At 45.3% G+C, this 22,997-nt stretch overlaps 2 pseudogenes across 2 annotated transcripts in view; both read left to right on the top strand.

Moving 5' to 3' along the window:
- Positions 1-22,997, top strand: part of LOC309619920 (ferritin light chain pseudogene) — a 178,803-nt pseudogene that overhangs the window by 23,121 nt on the left and 132,685 nt on the right. Inside the window, exon 2 of the transcript XR_014249870.1 lies at positions 4,444-9,200. The product of XR_014249870.1 is annotated as a ferritin light chain pseudogene (transcript). The remainder of the gene's footprint in view (positions 1-4,443; positions 9,201-22,997) is intronic.
- LOC309620985 (tubulin epsilon and delta complex protein 2 pseudogene) lies at positions 10,730-13,200 on the top strand (annotated as a pseudogene). The gene is made up of 3 exons: positions 10,730-11,413; positions 11,877-11,915; positions 12,592-13,200. The product of its transcript is annotated as a tubulin epsilon and delta complex protein 2 pseudogene (transcript).

Genomic DNA, 22,997 nt, shown 5'->3' with positions numbered 1-22,997 from the left:
CACAATGTCTGCTCCCTAGGCTTCTTTACAGTTTGACTTTTTACAATAAGCAGCATTTACTCTCTGTCTCATCATTCTTTGTTTTTCAACTTTTCACTTGTCAAACTCTGGGTGGGGCAATGAGCCCAGGCGTGGGAGTCCTGAAGGCCTCGGAAATAGCATCTTACCAAAGGCCAAGAAGCAGCGCACGGTCCTCCCAGCCCATTTTAAAGGAGCTCCCGGGATGTTGGGCTCTACAGAGGAAGGCGGTTTTTTGGTAAAACACTGCCGAGAACTCTAATATGCAGTGCTGCAACAGAAAATACTGAAAGGAAGGGTTAGGGCTGGGTGTTTTCGGGGAGATTCCAGAAGGTTCAGAAAGTTCAATTCAGCTAAGAACTAAGCGAAGACACTCAGTGTAGCCCTAGTTCAGAAGTCCAGCTGAATGAATGCAGGTCTGCCCTAGAGGATCAGGCCATTTATGAGTTGCCATGGGCCAGCCCAGAGAGGTCTGGACAGCAAAGGAGACATTCTGAGGGGCTCCAGCAGCCGAGGAGAGGGTGGACTTTGCCCATCAGCTGCCTACACTAAGGCCATCCTGTTTACCAAGCAGAGCCTTCTACGCGCTGTGCTTGAAGCAGAGATAAGCAAGATCGACTCTATTTGGCCACCACGTTGGTGCAAGTAGAACTTCAGGCCCCATCTAGAAAGGAGGGGCTGCCATTTGGGAATGAAGTGCTTAAAGGAAGATCCAGAGCAGCGTGGAGAGGCAGCCAGAGCCATCGCTCCTCCCCTTAGCTGCCCAGGGCGGCCCATCCTATGGGCAGGAGGAATAGGCAGCTAAATACAGAAGAGACACGAGGCATCCTCACTGGTTCGTCCTCCGTGACAACAGGTTTTATTGGGAGCAGAGAAGAGACAGCTAAAGTCTATTCCTCCCAGCACCGAAGGAGTCAGAACAGAAAGAGAGGCAGAAAGGGGACTTAGGAGGGAGCCAAAGATACATCGTCATTTCATGATTTTTTTAAGCTGTTCTATCATTACAATGACTACAGGTTATGCCACAGAGGGCTCATGTTAAAACACTCCTCTTGTTAGTATATTAACACAGGGGAATTGTGGGGGGCGGGAGGGGTGCATCGAGCAAGTTGATACCTTGAGAACCGAAGGGAAGAGCTACAAGATACTGCGATAGAGACAGTCAATAGGAAGAAGCAGGAGTGGGCGATGTGAAGGCAAAAAGCTGGGAATGAATGGTAGCTCTTGTGTGCAGGATGCCGCCACGTTTCCGAGGTTATTCACATTGATCCTCACTGCAACCCTAAAGGGAATTAACAGATGAGGAAATGGAGCCAGAGACAGGTTAGGTGACTAGCTGTGTTAATTCACTGGGTCCTCCAAGAAGCAGATGCCAAGATGGGATTAGAAGTGCAAGAACCATATGGGGCTATATGTATTAGGTATAGCTGATTCACTTTGTTATAAAGCAGAAACTAACATACCATTGTAAAGCAATTATACTCCAATAAAGATGTTAAAAAAAAAAAAGAAGTGCAAGAACCGTATGGGGGGAACTGCCAGGGAAAGGCTCAGAGGAGGGGGGCAGGAGAAGGCAGAGCGCACCTTCAGGTGGCGATGCCAGCCTGGACCCTGTGGAGGAGACTTAGAAGGACCTCTAGGAAAGTCTCAGCCAGGCCAGCGAGGAGTCCTCCAGCCAAGGTGGACCGTTGGAGGAGTCCCGTATGTCCCTGGGATGGCCTGCACTAGTACTCTGACTGCGCTTACTCATTGGCTGGGAGCAGCCCATGGGAAACGCAGCTTAGGTGCAAATGCAGTGGTGAATCCAGAGGGGCAGGAGCTGGGCCCTCAGTTATGCTCCCGAAGCAGGAGGTCAGAGGGGCACCCTTTCATGGCTGCCATGATAACCTAAAATCACATGACCAGCCAATAGTGGGAGGATCTGAGCTGAGATCTTTCTGACTGTAAATCCCCCTTTCTTGGTCACTGCATTGTATACACATGCATATATCTTGGGCATGAACTAAGTGGCATCAGAGGACTGAATGTAACCAAACAGGACCCTACGGGGCCTTCCCAGAACAGAACTCCCCCCATGTCCTCCTCCTACCTTTTGCCTGTAGAAAAACTTTTGTCAAAGAATAAATTTAAGCGGAGAAGTGAGAAAATGCAGAAAGAAAGGAAAACAGTCAAGCAAGACAAATAATAACAGTTTAGCCATTAAACAAAGTCAAGGGCCTTTAGTTCCTCCTCAAGGGCTATAGATAATATTCTGAGCCACGTCCTTTGAGCTGTTTTGCAGATACTGAAACTCACACCAGTTGGAAGAAGTTAACTGTATGCTGCCCACAAGCACAGACCAGTTGGAACCAGAAGGTTGATGATGTTGACTCCTGATTACTTCACCACCAACCAATCAGAGGAGTGTCCACAAGCTGATCACATACCCGACAACTCCCCTCCCTCACCCTGTCTTTATAAACATTTCCCTGAAAGCCTTCAGGGAGTTTGGGTCTTTTAGGCATTTGCTACCTGGACTCCTTGCTTGGCACCCTGCAATAAACACTGCACTTTATTCACCACAACCCAGTGTCAGTAGATTGGCTTTACTGCGCATGGGCAAGTGGACCCAACTCTGGTTCAGTAACATGAAGACAAACTTGAGACATCCCACACCGACTCCTGCAGCACAAATTTCTAAAATTGCAATCTAGCTGGGCAACATGCGTTTTTATGAAGAGATCAGAAAGATGAGAAAGATTTTCAATCCTATTAAAATTGTTTTTTAGATTTTCATCCATTCCTCCCCATTCTCCACAGGAACACACAGATCCACAAATATTTACTGAGCACTCACCATGTGTCAGAGTCTGCATTTGGTACTGGGTACACATACATGGAATTTACGGTATGGTGGGAGAGGCGAGCATTAACAAGTAATGAAGAAAAATTATGGATAAGTTTATAAGGGAAAGTTCAAGGTGCCTTGAGAGAGAAAGCAGGGGAGATCTAATGGAAATTGGGGCCTGAGGGGTGACAAAATGTCTGAAGCAATGAATGCCCCAGGGAGGAATGGCATTGGTGTTAGGAGACGTAGGATCTAGCCCAAAGCATGTGTTGTTGGCTCCTTTGAGCATGAGAAGAGCTGAAAGCCAGGTCCCCACACTTAACTTCCTTTCAATAAGCCCAGTTTGTATCTTCCAAGGAGCTTACATATCGTTTTTAAGAGAGGGTGTTATTCAGGATTGGCTCAAGATGGCGGAGTAGAAGGACCTGCGCTCACTCCCTTTTGCGAGAGTACTGGAATCACAACTAACTGCTGAACAATCATCAACAGGAAGACACTGGAACTCACCAAAAAAGATACCCCACATCCAAAGACAAAGGAGAAGCCGCAGTGAGATGGTAGGAGGGGCGCAATCACAATAAAATCAAATCCCATAACTGCTGGGTGGGTGACTCACAAACTGGAGAACACTTATACCACAGAAGTCCACCCACTGAAGTGAAGGTTCTGAGCCCCACGTCAGGCTTCCCAACCTGGGGGTCCGGCAACGGGAGGAAGAATTCCTAGACAATCAGACTTTGAAGGCTAGTGAGATTTGATCACAGGACTTCGACAGGACTGGGGGAAACAGAGACTCTACTCCTGGAGGGCACACACAAAGTAGTGTGGGCAGCGGGACCCAGGGGAAGGAGCAGTGACCCCAGGGGAGACTGAACCAGACCTACCTGCTAGTGTTGGAGGGTCTCCTGCAGAGGCGGGGGGTGGCTGTGGCTCACCGTGGGGACAAGGACACTGGCAGCAGAAGTTCTGGGAAGTACTCCTTGGCGTGAGCCCTCCCAGAGTCCACCATTAGCCCCACCAAAGAGCCAGGTAGGCTCCAGTGCTGGGTCTCCTGAGGCCAAACAACCAACAGGGAGGGAACCCAGCCCCACCCATCAGCAGAAAAGTGGATTAAAGTTTTACTGAGCTCTGCCCACCAGAGCAACACCCAGCTCTACCCACTACCAGTCCCTCCCATCAGGAAGCTTGCACAAGCCTCTTAGATAGCTTCATCCACCGGAGGGCAGACAGCAGAAGCAAGAAGAACTACAATTCGGCAGCCTGTGGAAGGAAAACTACATTCACAGAAAGACAGACAAAATGAAAAGGCAGAGGACTTTGTACCAGATGAAGGAAGAAGATAAAACCCCAGAAAAACAACTAAATGAAGTGGAGATAGGAAACCTTCTAGAAAAAGAATTCAAAATAATGATAGTGAAGACGAGCCAGGACCTTGGAAAAAGAATGGAGGCAAAGATAGAGAAGATGCAAGAAATGTTTAACAAAGATCTAGAAGAATTAAAGAACAAACAACTAGAGATGAACAATACAATAACTGAAATGAAAACTACACTAGAAGGAATCAAGAGCAGAATAACTGAGGCAGAAGAACGGATAAGTGACCTGAAAGACAGAATGGTGGAATTCACTGCCATAGAACAGAATAAAGGAAAAAGAATGAAAAGAAATGAAGACAGCCTAAGAGACATCAGGGACAACATTAAACACAACAACATTCACATTATAGGGGTCCCGGAAGGAGAAGAGAGAGAGAAAGGACCAGAGAAAATATTTGAAGAGATTATAGTCGAAAACTTCCCTAACATGGGAAAGGAAATAGCCACCCAAGTCCAGGAAGCACAGAGAGTCCCAGTCAGGATAACCCAAGGAGAAACACGCCGAGACACATGGTAATCAAACGGACAAATATTAAAGACAAAGAAAAATTACTGAAAGCAGCAAGGGAAAAACGACAAATAGCATACAAGGGAACTCCCATAAGGTTAACAGCTGATTTCTCAACAGAAACTCCACAAGCCAGAAGGTAGTGGCATGATATATTTAAAGTGATGAAAGGGAAGAACCTACAACCAAGATTACTCTACCCAGCAAGGATCTCATTCAGATTCGATGGAGAAATTAAAAGCTTTACAGACAAGCAAAAGCTAAGAGAATTCAGCACCACCAAACCAGCTCTACAACAAATGCTAAAGGAACTTCTCTAAGTGAGAAACACAAGACAAGAAAAGGACCTACAAAAACAAACCCATAACAATTAAGAAAATGGTAACAGGAACATACATATCGATAATTACCTTAAACATGAATGGATTAAATGCTCCAACAAAAAGACACAGGCTTGCTGAATGGATACAAAAACAAGACCCATAAATATGCTGTCTACAAGAGGCCCACTTCAGACCTAGGGACACATACAGACTGAAAGTGAGGGGATGGAAAAAGATAGCCCATGCAAATGGAAATCAAAAGAAAGCTGGAGTAGCAATACTCATATCAGATAAAATAAACTTTAAAACAAAGAATGTTACAAGAGACAAGGAAGGACACTACATAATGATCAAGGGATCAATCCAAGAAGAAGATATAACAATTATAAATATATATGCACCCAACATAGGAGGACCTCAATACATAAGGCAAATACTAACAGCCATAAAAGGGGAAATCGACAGTAACAATAATAGTGGGGGACTTTAACATCTCACTTACACCAATGCACAGATCATCCAGACAGAAAATTAATAAGGAAACACAAGCTTTAAATGACACAATAGACCAGATAGATTTAATTGATATTTATAGGATATTCCATCCAAAAACAGCAGATTACACTTTCTTCTCCAGTGTGCACGGAACGTTCTCTAGGATAGATCACATCTTGGGTCACAAATCAAGCCTCACTAAATTTAAGAAAATTGAAATCATATCAAGCATTTTTCCTGACTGCAACGCTATGAGATTACAAATGAATTACAGGGAAAAAAACGTAAAGAACACAAACACATGGAGGCTAAACAATACGTTACTAAACAACCAAGAGATCTCTGAAGAAATCAAAGAGGAAATCAAAAAATACCTAGAGACAAATGACAACGAAAACACGACAATCCAAAACCTATGGGATGCAGCAAAAGCAGTTCTAAGAGGGAAGTTTCTAGCAATATAAGCCTACCTCAAGAAACAAGAGAAATCTCAAATAAACAACCTAACCTTACACCTAAAGGAACTAGAGAAAGAAGAACAAACAAAACCCAAAGTTAGTAGAAGGAAAGAAATCATAAAGATCAGAGCAGAAATAAATGCAATAGAAACAAAGAAAACAATAGCAAAGATCAATAAAACTAAAAGCTGGTTTTTTGAGAAGATAAACAACATTGATAAACCTTTAGCCAGGCTCATCAAGAAAAAGAGAGAGGGCTTCCCTGGTGGCGCAGTGGCTGAGAATCTGCCTGCCAATTCAGGGGACACGGGTTCGAGCCCTGGTCTGGGAAGATCCCACATGCCGCGGAGCAACTAGGCCCGTGAGCCAAAACTACTGAGCCTGTGCGTCTGGAGCCTGTGCTCCACAACAAGAGGGGCCGCGACAGTGAAATGCCCACGCACCGCGATGAAGAGTGGCCCCTGCTTGCCACAACTAGAGAAAGCCCTCGCATAGAAACGAAGACCCAACACAGCCAAAAAAATAAAATAAATAAATAAATAAATAAGTCAGGAGCTCTTTAAAAAAAAAAGGAAAAAGAAAAAGAGGGAGAGGACTCAAATCAATAAAATTAGAAATGAAAAAGGAGAAGTTACAACAGACACCGCAGAAATACAAAGCATCCTAAGAGACTACTACAAGCAACTCTATGCCAATAAAATGGACAACCTGGAAGAAATGGACAAATTCTTAGAAAGGTATAACCTTCCAAGACTGAACCAGGAAGAAATAGAAAATATGAACAGAACACTCACAAGTAATGAAATTGAAACTGTGATTAAAAATCTTTCAACAAACAAAAAGTCCAGGACCAGATGGCTTCACAGGTGAATTCTATCAAACATTTACAGAAGAGCTAACACCCATCCTTCTCAAACTCTTCCAAAAAATTGTAGAGGAAGGAACACTCCCAAACTCATTCTATGAGGCCACCATCACCCTGATACCAAAACCCAACAAAGATACCACAAAAAAAGAAAATTACCGACCAATATCACTGATGAATATAGATGCAAAAATCCTCAACAAAATACTAGCAAACAGAATCCAACAACACATTAAAAGGATCATACACCATGACCAAGTGGGATTTATCCCAGGGATGCAAGGATTCTTCAATATACGCAAATCAATCAATGTGATACACCATATTAACAAATTGAAGGATAAAAACCATATGATCATCTCAATAGATGCAGAAAAAGCTTTTGACAAAATTCAACAACCATATATGACAAAAACTCTCCAGAAAGTGGGCATAATGGAACCTACCTCAACATAATAAAGGTCATATATGACAAACCCACAGCAAACATCGTTCTCAATGGTGAAAAGCTGAAAGCATTTCCTCTAAGATCAGGAACAAGACAAGGATGTCCACTCTCGCCACTATTATTCAACATAGTTTTGGTAGTCCTAGCCATGGCAATCAGAGAAGAAAAAGAAATAAAAGGAATACAAGTTGGAAAAGAAGAAATAAAACTGTCACTGTTTGCAGATGACATGATACTATACATAGAGAATCCTAAAGATGCCACCAGAAAACTACTAGAGCTAATCAATGAATTTAGTAAAGTTGCAGGATACAAAATTAATGCACAGAAATCTCTTGCATTCCTATACACTAACAACGAAAGATCAGAAAGAAAAATTAAGGAAACAATCCAAGTCACCGTTGCAACAAAAAGAATAAAATACCTAGGAATAAACCTACCTAGGGAGAAAAAAGACCTGTATGCAGAAAACTATAAGACACTGATGAAAGAAATCAAAGATGACACAGATGGAGAGATATACCATGTTCTTGGATTGGAAGAATCAATCTTGTGAAAATGACTATACTACCCAAATCAATCTACAGATTCAAGGCAATCCCTATCAAATTACCAGTGGCATTTTTTTACAGAACTACAACAAAAAATCTTAAAGTTTGTATGGAGACACAAAAGACCCCAAATAGCCAAAGCAGTCTTGAGGGAAAAAAACGGAGCTGGAGGAATCAGACTCCCTGACTTCAGACTATACTACAAAGCTACAGTAATCAAGACAACATGGAACTGGCACAAAAACAGAAATATAGGTCAATGGAATGGGATAGAAAGCCCAGATATAAACCCACGCACATATGGTCACCTTATCTTTGATAAAGGAGACAAGAGTATACAATTGAGAAAAGGCAGCCTCTTCAATAAGTGGTGCTGGGAAAACTGGACAGCTACATGTAAAAGAATGCAATTAGAACACTCCCTAACACCATATACAAAAATAAACTCAAAATGGATTAGAGACCTAAATGTAAGACCGGACACTATAAAACTCTTAGAGGAAAACATAGGAAGAACACTCTATGACATAAATCACAGCAAGATCTTTTTTGATCCACCTCCTAGAGTAATGGAGATAAAAACAAAAATAAACAAATGGGACCTAATGAAACTTAGAAGCTTTTGCAAAGCAAAGGAAACTACAAACAAGACAAAAAGACAGCCCTCAGAATGGGAGAAAATATTTGCAAATGAATCAACAGACAAAGGATTAATCTCCAAAATATATAAACAGCTCATGCAGCTCAATATCAAAAAAACAAACAACCCAATCCAAAAATGGGCAGAAGACCTAAATAGACATTTCTCCAAAGAAGACATACAGATGGCCAAGAAGCACATGAAAAGCTGCTCAACATCACTAATTATTAGAGAAATGCAAATCAAAACTACAATGAGGTATCACCTCACACCAGGCAGAATGGCCATCATCAAAAAGTCTACAAACAACAAATGCTGGAGAGGGTGTGGAGAAAAGGGAACCCTCTTGCACTGTTGGTGGGAATGTAAATTGATACAGCCACTATGGAGAACAGTATGGACGTTCCTTAAAAAACTAAAAATAGAACTACCATATGACCCAGCAATCCCACTCCTGGGCATATACCCAGAGAAAACCATAATTCAAAAAGACACATGCACCCCAATGTTCATTGCAGCACTATTTACAATAGCCAGGTCATGGAAGCAACCTAAATGCCCATCAACAGACGAATGGATAAAGAAGATGTGGTACATATATACAATGGAATATTACTCAGCCATAAAAAGGAACGAAATTGGGTCATTTGTAGAGACGTGGATGGACCTAGAGACTGTCATACAGAGTGAAGTAAATCAGAAAGAGAAAAACAAATATCATGTATTAACGCATGTATGTGGAACCTAGAAAAATGGTACAGATGAACCGGTTTGCAGGGCAGAAATACAGACACAGATGGAGAGAACAAACGTATGGCCTCCAAGGGGGGAAAGTGGCGGGGTGGGGGTGGTGGTGTGATAAATTGGGAGATTGGGATTGACATGTATACACTAATTGTATAAAATAGATAACTAATAAGAACCTGCTGTATAAAAATAAAATAAAATAAAATTCAAAAAAATAAAATAAATAAGAAAATTTAAAAAAAGAGGGTGTTACTTGACTGCTATGTTTATAGCATTTGAAAAATACTTTGCAGTCAATTTGAAAACATAAAAAAAATAAACACAGCACATGATTCTAAACTTATTTTTTCCCCTGGGAATAAAGCAGAGTTAAGCTTCCTATCAGCTGGCTGTTCAGCTATCACAGCGTAATGATTAAAACCCAGGTATTTTGTGCTGCCAGTTGGTAAAATGGCGGGGGTGCTCTCAGATTATATTTTTTAAAGGCTGTAAAGCTCCCCTATCTCCTGGCTACAAAAATGTTTGCCTTTTGGTTGACTGACTGATTTTGAGGCTCACTTGTTATACTGCTTATTCAGGTTGGAAATCATTAAACAAAATTACAGCTCTTGGTTTAAGAGACCATCACCTAAAAACAACATGGTTCTTGCTACTGAATTCTCATCAGTTTCTCACTCCTATTAAAAATAATTCTTTTCCCATGCGGAAGTCTACAACACCAAGCTTTTCTTCAACAGGCTCCAAACACTTACCAATCATCACCTCGTTCATCCTCACCTCTTCCCTATTAAACAGAGACAAGTGCCATTACATCATGCTAGGCCAACACCAGAAAGAGTGTGGTTCAGTGGGCGATCACAGGTCTTACAGGAGCAACAGGGCACTCGTTTCCCACTGAGGTATCAAGGTTGAATCAGAGGACAGTAGAGTATTAAAGCTAGAATTTTCCATAAAGATGGAGAGGCAGTGTTTAAGAGCCAGTGCTCTGGTGTTAGCCAGTGCTCTACTTGAATGGCAGCTCAGATTTTTCACTCCCTTGGGCAAGGCTCTGAACCCCTTTAGGCCCGGTGTCCCCATCCATAAAATGAAACTAATGAAAGTATCTGCTTCTTTGTGTGGATGTAAGGACTAAATGAGACGGCGCACACGCAGCACTTAGCACAGCGCTCAATAAATGGTAGCTTGTTATTAGGCTCAAGATCAATTCTCCAGGGATCTTAGAAATGAGGATACTGAAGGCAGAGGGGTGGCCCAAGGTGCCAGAGTCAGGTCGAAGTAGGGGAGAGATCGAAACCTCACTGTCTCAGTGACAAATTAGTGAAAGGAGCTTAGCGATGATATCCATGACAACCAAAAATGCCTCTTTTTTTTTCTCTTAAATTTTTGTCCGCACTGTGCAGCATATGGGATCTTAGTTCCCCGACCAGGGATCGAACCCATGTCCCCTGCAGTGGAAGCTCAGAGTCTTAACCACTGGACCCTGCCGGCTGCTCACGCCAGTGGATCCCGCGCCCTGGAGGGGGCAGGAGGCAGCGCGGCCCGAGGCTGCTGAGCCTCGGGTGCGTCCCTTCCAGGCTGGTGGCCGAGCTGCATGACGCCCTGGACTCCTGCGCCGAGCAACAGCGGCAGCTGGAGCGGAGCCTGCGAGTCTCCCGGCGGCTGCTGCGTGCCTGGGAACCAGCCGAGACCCCGGCTCCGGAGCCAACCCCAGGGCCAGAAACTAACGAAGAGGCCCCATCTGCAGCATGCACACCCAGCCCGCAGACCTCACAGAGCTGGAGCTTCTGACCCACGCACTGGAGAAGGCTGTACGGGTGCGAAAAGGCATCTCAAAGGCTGGAGAAGGAGACAAGGGCAGGCCTCCAGCCTGAAGTCTGCGTCCATGGCCGCTTCCCCTGCCACCAGAGCCTCTGCCCCACCCCAGTGCCTCACGCAGGGCTGGCAGCCGTGCATCAGAGACAAAACCCCCCAGGGGCATCCGCCAAACCAGGGTGCCTGCCAAGGACCTCCCTGAGTGCAGGCTTCTGTCAGTGGGGGATCAGGCCTGTATGCGGAAGGGGCCGGAGCCACCAAGCCTGAACCAGGCCGCAGGGACCAACAAATAGTCCCGTTGGCTGCTCCTCAGGCCCCAGAAGCTTTTACACTCAAGGATAAGGGGTGGGTTTCCCAGACCCTCACTGGAGGAACTACTGTCTCTACCTGATCAGATCCCAGGCAGCAGCAGGAGTCTGGGCTTGGGGTGACAGGGATGGCAGGGCACTGAGCTGGATGTGGGCCAGGGGAGCCCCAGGATGCCACCCCATGAGGCCCAAGCCCGGAAGCTGGCAGAGTGGAACAGCTGGCTGTGAAGGTGCCACGTTTGATGCACTGGGGCCTGTCCTGTGCCCTATCCACGTACCCACCCGGCTCCGGGGCTCCACATGAGCTCTCGAAGGCCTGGGCTCTGCTTTCTCTTCTCCCTGCCAGGTGGGACCTGGACTGGGCCGGCTCCTGGGGTCACCCTGGAAGCCCTGCCTGAGGGGTGGGTGAGCCTCATCCCTCACTGGGCTCTGAGTAGGGAGTGGGGCCTGCAGCCCCCAGAGTGACACAGAGCTGCCCTGGGCACCGGCTTCTCCGACAGGATCCTGCTGCAGCTGCCCGAGGCTTCCTGGAATTCCCGGCGAGGCTGAGCCTCGAGGCTGGGGGAGGCGGAGGGGAGACCGGGGAGTGTGGAGAGCAGGGAGGCTGAGGCTTCCCGCTGGTAAGACTTCTCCCACGGGTCCCTCGGCTTTCTCTGCTGGGTGGCGACACTCTCCGCGTTAGGAGAGTCAGCGCCCCTAGGACCGCTGTAGTCACCTTAGACTCAGCCAGCGGCCTCTGAGGCCCCCAGCTCAGCCTCTCTCAAGCTGTGAGACCTTGAGCAAGGCACTTAGCGTCTCCAAGTCCCCATCTGTCTTCCTGGTGGAGATGACAATAATAGTAGCAGCTTCTAGAGGTGCTGTAGGGCTTAAACGAGGCGGTGCCTTTCGGGCGCTTGTGCTGTGCCTGGTACAGAGTCAGCATCCAGAGCTCTCACCACACATCTTGGTTACCGGTCACTGCTGGCTCCTCTCCCCTTTTTCCTTGAATTCTCTCCTAGCATTTCCCAGAGTGGGTCAGCTCTGTCACCCTTTTCACGGACAGTGTCCCCTCGGTTCCCCAGGACCCCCAAAGGCCCCTCCTGACATTCAGCAGAGCCAGACAGCGCAGGCTGGGGCCGCTACCCTGGCCCTTGCCTACTTCTCGTGGCCCAGCCCAGCTGGCTGGAGTCACCACGCTGCTCTCTGGTTTGCGGGCTGCGCACGTGTGCATCCCAGCCTGTGGGCCCAGCTCAGCTCTGCACAGACCAGTGATTCTGTGGATGCTGCTACCACCGCCAAAACCCAGTCCCTGCAGAAAACGCAGACAACTTCAAGCTGGCCCGGCTCTAGGCTCAGCGCCGCCGAGGTGGAGGCAGAGTTGCGGCACCTGCAGGAGGCCTGCTTGCTGCTAAGACTTCGAATGGGGAAGAGCTCACAGCAGAGCCCAAGGACCGGATGCAGGAGTACCGCTGCCTGCTCACCCCGGAGGGGCTGCAGGCCAGCGCGGGGCAGCGTCTCCGCCGGCTGCGGGAGCGGTGCACAGTACCCAGGAGCTGCAGACCCCGGCGGCCCTCGGGCTGCGGGGGGCCAAGCTGCACCAGCAGATCCACCTGGAGAGGTCCTGATGGCCGAACTCCTCCCCCTGGTGAGCAAGCAGGAGCCGCTGGGGCCACGCTGGCTCGTGCTGTGCCGGGCTGAACACAGCCTGCTCTGTGAGGGAGGCCAGCACTTCCTCCCCTCCTACGAGAAGATAAGCCTGCTGACTGAGCCCTTCCTGTGGCCAGGCCCACCCCCAGTCCCCCAGGACCTGCAGCAAAGGCAGGCTGCCTCAGCCCCTAGCCTGACTGCTGGGGAGAGCCGCGCTTCCCTAGGAGCCATTAAATGAATGGGCAATGAGGGGATTTTCACTGGAGCGGTGAGCCAGGGGCCCAGAGGTGCCTGCACCCCCTCAGGAAACCAGGTTTCCAAGGGGCGGGGACTGCCCCCTGGCTCTTCCTGAGGAGCTTCGGGCCTTTCTCATGGCTGCTAAACCTGCTGGTCAGGGCTCAGCTTGCCTTGGCCTTCCACAGGCTCAGGAGACATGCGGCTGCTGGGGCCCTTTCTTAGCTACCTCTGTTTTCTCTTGCTGTACACTTAAAAGCCACCTCTGTGACATTAAAACCACTTTAGAAAGTATATATATTTAAATCATTAAAAAAAACCCAAACCATTGGACCCACCAGGGGAGTCCAGAAAAAGTTTTTTAAATTTTTTAACAATGTCTTTTTTTAATAAATTTTACCATTTCTTTTTTTTTAATTTTTTAAAAAATTTATTTATTTATTTATTTTTGGCTGTGTTGGGTCTTTGTTGCTGCGCACGGGCTTTCTCTAGTTGCGGCGAGTGGGGGCGGTGCGGTGGCTTCTCTTGTTGCAGAGCACGGGCTCTAGACACGCAGGCTTCAGTAATTGTAGCGTGTGGGCTCAGTAGTTGCGGCTCACGGGATCTAGAGAACAGGCTCAGTAGTTGTGGCACACGGGCTTAGTTGCTCCGTGGCATGTGGAATCTTCCCGGACCAGGGCTCGAACCCGTGTCCCCTGCATTGGCAGGCGGATTCTTAACCATCGCGCCACCAGGGAAGCCCAACAATGTCTTTTTAATTCAACACTCTTGACAGACTGGAGCAGACCCGTCCCCTCCCCCTCCTCACCCTCTATAATGGCCTGAGAGTCAGAAGACCTTGCACAAGTCATATCATCTTGTTAGGCCTCCATTCCTCCTTTTGAAAATGAGGGGTTGGTCTGACTCAAACTGACTCAATCAGTAAGGGAATGTCATCGTCCATTACATATTAAAGACTGTTATAAGATGTTCAAATCCAAATTTGTTGATTTTTTAAAATAATGATAAAGTGAGCTGGTTGCACGGACTCAGAGCTGAATGGTGCCTCCAGGATCGTAAGTACCGAGGCAGGGAGCTTTCTCTGGAACAGTCCTATGGGACATTTGGGTGCTTTGCCTGCTTCTCCAGCTGTGTAGCCTCCAAGCCTGGCTCTCTGGCCCTCCCCAAGACTCCAAAAGCTATTTAAAATTTTGAATAAACTCCTTAAACTAACTAGAGTAGATTCTGATGTTGGCAACTAAGAACTCTGATGGATTCAGAATAGGATACATTTAAAATTAACCCAATAATGTTGCCACAAGTCCCAAAATGTTCAGAATCAATGTCTCAGAATATTTTTTTCAAAGGAAAAGTAACTCTTTCAAATCGTAGCAAAATAAGAATGCTTTTGGTTCTACCACATGTGCATTTACCTCCAAGAATGCCGACAATCTCCAAACTGAAGAACGGCCATAGGCGAACAATCTGTTGAAAAACAGAGTCCTACTTTGCAGTGGGATTTTGCAAATACATTTCTTCTACAGTATGTGTAAGAGCCTCATTAGAAGATGCCTAGCACTGACCTATAAGGTGAACCTCAAAGTCAGACCTTTTCCTTTACTAGCACCACCATCTCTTACTGTGAACTTCATAATCGTGAAGCTGAAACACCATGGACTATATACTCACTGTAATCAGAAATCTCCAGAAGCCCTAACGCAGTGCTTTATGCTCTGCACTGGCATTATGAAACTATTTACGGTTATCAGAAATCTCCCTAGAAGGATAAGGGAATAGAAATGTCACTGAAAACAAAAATGTCACAGGCATGAATATTATAACAGATTAACTGACAAAGCTGCCCACTTCCCTCCATTATGTAATGGACAAAGGGAACTATTATACAATTACTCTACTCTTGTTTTATGTCAAGGGGGAAAACTGATGGTGCCATGAATTTCAGATTTATTGGAATTTGGATAAATTTTCTCTCTGGTGAAGTTTCAACTTACTTTGTCAAGAACTATTTAGACACTCATAATTTCAACCATACATTAATATTTTGTTCTTACACTGAGGCTGCTTTTTAAAAAATCTGTACTTCAAAACCCCAAAGAGTCTACCATAAAACACCTGTTGGAACTAATAAATTCAGCAAAGTTGCAGGATACAAAATGAACACACAAAAATTAGCTGCACTACTCACACAAGAGCCATGAGGTGGAAGCAACCCAAATATCCATTGACAAATGAAAGGATAAACAAAATAAAGTGTACACATACAATGGAATATTATTCAACCTTAAAAAGGAAGGGCTTCCCTGGTGGCGCAGTGATTAAGAATCCGCCTGCCAATGCAGGGGACATGGGTTCGAGCCCTGGTCTGGGAAGATCCCACATGCCACGGAGCAACTAAGCCCGTGCACCACAACTACTGAGCCTGCACTCTAGAGCCCGCGAGCCACAACTACTGAGCCTGCGTGCCACAACAACTGACCCCGCGTGCCTAGAGCCCATGCTCCCCAACAAGAGAGGTCATCGCAATGAGAAGTCCGTGCACCGCAACGAAGAGTAGCCCAGCTCACCGCAACTAAAGAAAGCCCGCACACAGCAACGAAGACCCAATGCAGCCAAAAATAGATAAATAAAATAAATAAATTTATTAAAAAAAAGGGGAAGGAAATCCTGTCACATGTTACAACATGGATGAACCCTGTGGTCATTATGAGGTAATTATGGTAAGTGAGATAAGCCAGTCACAAAAAGACTTTATGATTCCACTTACATGAAGTACCTAGAGTAGTCAAACTCATAGAAACAGAAAGTAGAATGGTGGTTACCAGAAGCTGGAGGGAAGGAGAGTTGTTCTTTGATGGGTATAGTGTTTCAGTTTGTGTCCATCAACAGATGAATGGATAAAGAAGATGGCCAAGAAGCACATAAAAAGCTGCTCAATATCATTAATTATTAGAGAAATGCAAATCAAAACTACAATGAGATATCATCTCACACCAGTCAGAATGGCCATCATCAGAAATCTACAAACAATAAATGCTGGAGAGGGTGTGGAGAAAAGGGAACCCTCCTGCACTGTTGGTGGGAATGTAAATTGATACAGCCACTATGGAGAACAGTATGGAGGTTCCTTAAAAAACTAAAAATAGAACTACCATACGACCCAGCAATCCCACTACTGGGCATATACCCTGAGAAAACCATAATTCAAAAAGAGTCATGTACCAAAATGTTCATTGCAGCTCTATTTACAATAGCCAGGACATGGAAGCAACCTAAGTGTCCATCATCGGATGAATGGATAAAGAAGATGTGGCACATATATACAATGGAATATTACTCAGCCATAAAAGGAAACAAAATGGAGTTATTTGTAGTGAGGTGGATGGAGTTAGAGTCTGTCATACAGAGTGAAGTAAGTCAGAAAGAGAAAAAGAAATACCGTATGCTAACACATATATATGGAATCTAAGGAAAAAAAAGAAGAAGGTCATGAAGAACCTAGGGGCAAGACGGGAATAAAGACACAGACTTACTAGAGAATGGACTTGAGGATATGGGGAGGGGGAAGGGTAAGCTGGGACAAAGTGAGAGAGTGTCATGGACATATATACACTACCAAATGTAAAATAGATAGCTAGTGGGAAGCAGCCGCATAGCACAGGGAGATCAGCTTGGTGCTTTGTGACCACCTAGAGGGGTGGGATGGGGAGGGTGGGTGGGAGGGAGACGCAAGAGGGAAGAGATATGGGAACATATGTATATGTATAACTGATTCACTTTGTTATAAAGCAGAAACTAACACACCATTGTAAAACAATTATACTCCAATAAAGATGTTAAAAAAAAGTTCTAGAGAACTTGACTCATAACAATGTGAATACATTTAAAACTAGTGAACTGCACACTTAAAAATGGTGAAGATGGTAAATTTTATGTTTCCAAACCATGTCTTACCATAATAAAAAAGACCAAAAAAATCTGTGCCTCCAAAAAACATAAAGGTGTGTTTCAAATCCAGAGACTTCTACCATAAGAATGTATCCCATTAGCATTTGAGAATGCAAAGATATTTCCATATTGTATTTTCTTGCCCTACATTTACTCTGTAACTGAGGTATCAGACTTTGCTTTCCAATTCAAGTGATCCCTCCCTCCCGCCCCCCACCCCCCACCCCCGGAATTGTTCAGAATGCAACGCTGAAGCCCTTACCTGCCCAGACTAGTAGAAGTCCATCTATTCCTACTCTCTTGCCATCCCCTTGTATGGTAAGAATCCCTTGTGATTTTTAGTGTCCAGCCTGAAAATTCCTGCCACTCTTTGTGGGAGTCAGAACCCTATTGACATTAAAGAACACTACAATCACCACCAGTTGGCAATCAGGCAACCAGGCCGGGAGAACACTGCAGCTGATGCCAGGGCTCTTTGGACCCATCCACATGGCCACTGTACCAGGCCAAGCCTGTCCCCAGGAGGACTGCACTGGGACAAGTTCATTGGTGCCCCATACTCTAGACCTTGGAATACCACTTCTGCTCCAAAGCTACAGCCAGCCCACTGCTCCAGTGTCAGCTACCCGCAGATAGTAACTGCACTGCATTGCCCGTCCCTACCTCCAGTGTGTGGTCTGCATTGCCTCGGTTCACTGCAACAGACTTCATCTCTGAATCTTAGGGAGGAGGCTTGGTGCTGACAGTGCCATCCCTTCCAGAAGGCCCTTGGCCTTCTCATGCTAATTTTCCCATCCCTCTGCCAGCAACCTTCAAACTCTGTATATCATGAGATTGCTGAAGGAGAAATAAGAAGGAAAATTGACGAGGTACTCAATTACAACCCTTCTCTCTTTTTTTAGTCAAAGGGGTAGAATGGAGGTAGCGTCAGGTAGAAATACCAAGGTGGGATGATGCACAGAATATTCTTCTCCACAGTTATTTTCCCCCTGGCCGCTGGGTTTACCACCTCTGAAAAGCCCAAAGACCTTTCTCCACTGTACCACTTCTTCTCATCCCTGTTTCTCTTTGGATCTCCAATTCTGTCATTGAAGAGTTCCTATAAGTGTTCATTGAGTTGAATTGCAGTCGAGGTTGGAGAGACAAGGGTTATTCAAATGTCCTTGGTTTCAGATCAGATATAATATTTTAATAAAGCACAATTATACCTAAAGGTGGTGGAAGGTGGGTTCGTTCCAGATTTGGCAGAAAATAGCTTACAGTTTAATGCATCTCTACAGGTTTTGAAGTTATAATCTATGTTTGAAAATGTATCCAAGATATGATGTTGTGGCACTGTGACATGTGATAATAATGGTGACATGGTCTTCCAAACAAAAACGTTACCAAGTGCTTTTAATGTGCTGGACATCACATTAGGTGTTAACAACCTTGATCGTTTGAACCATATGACATCCTGTGAGATAGGTAGAATTATCTCCACTTGGTGAATGAGGGAACTGAAAGTCAGAGAAGCTTCCCCAAATTCACAGGACTAGTTAGGAAAACGTGTAGATTTCAAACCCAGGTCTGCCAAGCCTGTGTGTGTCCACTATCCCGTGACACCGCAGCACCTAGAGTTTCCTGCTTTCTCCCTTCACCCCTGTCAAATAAAAAATTATTCAGATACTTGTAAAAGACGGTAAGGAAGACAGTTCAAGAAGGGGACTACTGCAATGGGGGACAGAGATTGGGCTCAACTCCAAATACAACGAGGATTAGTGGAGATTTATAGCCAAGGAGCAGCGTGGGAGCGGCGCCCAGAAAATTACTAAGAGGAAACATTAAGGCTAGTGGGGTTCTTGCTAGACTGACTCAACAGGATTCTTGCTGAAGGTAGACCAGGGTGATAAGAGATATTGAGGGTGGAAATTGAGAAGTTTGATCAGATATCAAGGATGGGGGTTTTCACTAAACTGACTCAGGAGGAGTCTTGCTAAAACTGAACTAAGCAGACCAAGAACCAAGACTACAGTTGAGGCATAGTCAGAAAGAGAACTCAGAAGAAACTGACTCAAGTTTGGTCAAAAAATCATTGTCACCCCTTGGGATGGAGGTGGTAGCAGCCATAGCGGATGGAGAAAGATAGATGATAGGTGTATATCTAAGCATGGCAAGGGAATCGCACAGGAAAACATGGCCAGACCAGTGAATAGCCGAGCAATGATGGAGAACTGAGGAAGGGGCTACTCCCACATATTCCCAGATATGACAAAGCCTAAGAAAGCTGGAAAAGCTTTACACTGAGAGCCCAGATTGGAGGAGCTGTGTCTTCTGTGGTATTGCATATTAGAATAGCAATGCTAAACAACAAGATCCTACTGTATAGCACAGGGAACTATATCCAATCTCCTGGGATAAACCATAATGGAAAAGAATATCTTAAAAAATAATGTATATATGTGTAAAACTGAGTCACTTTGCTGTACAGCAGAGGTTGGCAGAACATTGTACATCAACTATACTTCAATAAAAATAATAATAAAGAAGAGAAATTCTCCTCCTTCTCTGCCTATGTTGTTCAGAGCTTGTTAGCTCAGCAGATTTGAACAATGAGTTTAGGGTCAAAAGCTCATCCCCAGGTGATTCAGTTTGGTAAACATGTGGTATGGCAGATTGCATTATTATCCTCAATTCCTGACCCTTCCCCACATCATACCCTTTTAATTAAGGCTTTGCAATCCCTCTCACTAGAAGCAGAGTAGATTTCCCCATCCCACTGATATTGGACTTGGCCATGTGGCAAGTTTTGGCCAATGGGATGTTAGCAGATGTGATGCAAGCAGAGGCTTGAAATGCACCTTTGCAGATGGGCTTGTTCTCTTGTGTTTCTGCCATTGTTGTCAGCAGAACACGTCCCAGCTAGCCTGCCAGTTCAAAGAGGAGGAAAAGCATTTGGAGTAGACCTAGACCCAACCATACCTTACAACCAAGCCTAGTCAAGGCTAGCCCGAATAAGCCAATCCCCAGGTGCATGAGGAAGAATAAATAATTGTTGTTTTAACACAATGAATGAGTTTGGGTGGTTTATTATACATCACAGTCGTGGCACTAGCTGACTGATACATGAGGATATCCAGACACGAGCAGGACGTGACAATAAGTGTCTAATGGTGTGCACACGTGTGTGTGATGCCCTCCTGCACTGTGATGAGATGCAACAGTCCTTCCAGAGCATCACTTTCATAGCCAGAAGGACCACGCGTTTACATACATACCAATACTAGGGGAATCCCTTTGTTTTTTAAACTAAATTATAGGACAGCTATTTCTTTTATTTATTCTTTTCCATTATGGTTTATTACAGGATATTGAATATAGTTCCCTGTGCTACACAGTAGGTTCTTGTTATCTATTTTATATATGGTAGTGTGTATCCGTTAATCCCAAACCCCTAATTTATCCCTCCCCCCTTTCCCCTTTGGTAACCATAAGTTTGTTTTCTATGTCTGGGAGTCTGTTTCTGTTTTGTAAATAAGCTCATTTGTATCATTTTTTAGATTCCACATATAAGTGATATCATATGATATTTGTCTTTCTCTGTCTGACTTACTTAGTATGGTAATCTCTAGTTGCATCCATGTTGCTGCAAATGGTATCAGTTCATTCTTTTTTATGGCTGGGTAGTATTCCATTGTATATATGTACCACAGCTTCTTTATTCTTTCGTCAGCCCAGCTGGTTCTATAATGCCCTTAACTCCTAAACCTGATGTCTAACCTCTAACCCTGAACCTAACTTTAACTTCTAACAGCTAACCCTAATCCAAACCTCTAACACTAACCCAAAATCCTAACTCTGATGGTTACCCAAATCCTTATCCCTAAGCCAAGTACCAGACTCTACCCACAATCCTCTCACCCCAAACCCTATCACATGACTCTAATCCCTAACCCTAACCCCAATATGTAAAGCTAATCCCTGACCCAAACCCCAGTCCCTTTCTCCATGACACTCTGCTTACCTGCCACAACTCCGCCCCTCCCCCACCCCACCCCACCCCACCCCCGCCACGCTCCCTCCCAGGAGGAGCAGCTTTTCTAGAGAAGGACTTGCTATTTCCCACAACCCTTTAGGCCAGGCTAGGCCAACCAGCTGGAAACTCTTTGGTCTATACTTGCAGGTGCCCCCAAGTAACTGAGCCTCTTAGGCCTGACCTTCCAATCCCAGCATCGCCCTTACTGACCCATCCTGCTCCAGGAACATGTCATTCCCCAGCCCAATCCTGAGACAGGATGACCAGCTTCAGTTCTCTGGGAAATTAATTCAGGAGGAAAAACTCTTCCTTCATAATGTTCACTAAACTTATTTAGTTTAACTCCAACTTTGGAGCCAGCCTGCCTCGCCACTTAAATCCTAGTGCAACCCAGGCAAGCTACGTAACTTCTCTGTGCCTCAACTGCTTGCTCTATAAAATGGGTTTAATAACAGCAGCTCTTTCATAAGGTGACTAGAAAGATTAAATGAGTTAATATATAAAAGCACCTAGAATGGTACCTGGCACCATAGTAACCACCAAATAAGTGTTCGCTTTTGTTAACATTAATATGACTATTACCAAAAAAAAAAGTATACGTTTTCCTCTTCAGACTCCCACTTACTTTTATAATGAGGGCAAAAAACCTAAACGTGCTTATTTTAGAAATTTTACAAAGAACAGAAAAGTATAAAGGAGAAAAATAGCCCACATCCATCCAGTTACTTACATTTTGAGGACAAAGGATAATTTGACTTTGCTAACAGTCTGCATTTTCGTAGATTTTCACTTGCTGCAGCCCCGCCCAGCCAAGCAGAACTGTACTTTGATTTTATTTTGCTCTTGGCACTCAACTGTAATTCCAGGCATAACATAGGGTCTCTGTATGTTTGTCTTTCCCACTAGGTTGGAAGCTCCTGGAGGAGAGGAACAGTATCTCTTTACTCTCTGCATGCCCTGGCACACCCAGCACAGAGCCAGACCAGGAAGATGCCTCCTCAATGCCAGCACGCCTGGCGTCTCCCAGCTGTACCACTCCCGAATTCTGTTTCACAACTCTTTGCTCAGAAATGCAGGATTCTAGCAGAGCTATCTCTGAAATAGAATGTAAGGTGAAAAGAATTCCCCCATTGTGAATTTGGTGGGGGGGGGGGTGGAGGGCGGTCTGCAGTACCTCTGCTCAAAGATCTTAGAAAGGGTGCTTTCCTCTGTTGGGTAATTGCAAACATTTTTTCCCACAGACTATGTGGCTCATTAAAGTGGTGATTTTCCACTTGCAGGTATAAAAATGAAGAGAAGGCTGGGCAAAGCCGGGCCCCAAAGAGACATGGCATCTGCTAGCTGCCTGCCAAAGACCACTAAACAATAGAGGGTCCTTTCTCAACACAGATAACTATACTCTAATCGACATCAGTCCCTCTCTTAAGGAAGCTTACCAAGTGGCAGCAAATGCCATCCCAAGCAGTAAAATGAGAAATAGAAACATGAGGCTTAATGTAGCACGAACATGGGTTTTTAGAAAAATTATTTTTTAAGAAAAAGTTGGGGGGCTTCCCTGGTGGCGCAATGGTTGAGAGTCTGCCTGCCAATGCAGGGGACACGGGTTCGAGCCCTGGTCTGGGAAGATCCCACATGCCGCGGAGCAACTAGGCCCGTGAGCCACAATTACTGAGCCTGCGCGTCTGGAGCCTGTGCTCCGCAACAAGAGAGGCCGCGATAGTGAGAGGCCCGTGCACCGCGATGAAGAGTGGCCCCCGCTTGCCACAACTAGAGAAAGCCCTCGCACAGAAACGAAGACCCA

This window comes from Balaenoptera borealis (assembly GCF_965194805.1).
Source record: "Balaenoptera borealis genome assembly, chromosome: X".
NCBI lineage: Eukaryota > Metazoa > Chordata > Mammalia > Artiodactyla > Balaenopteridae > Balaenoptera > Balaenoptera borealis.
This window is presented reverse-complemented; position numbering and strand designations above follow the sequence as displayed.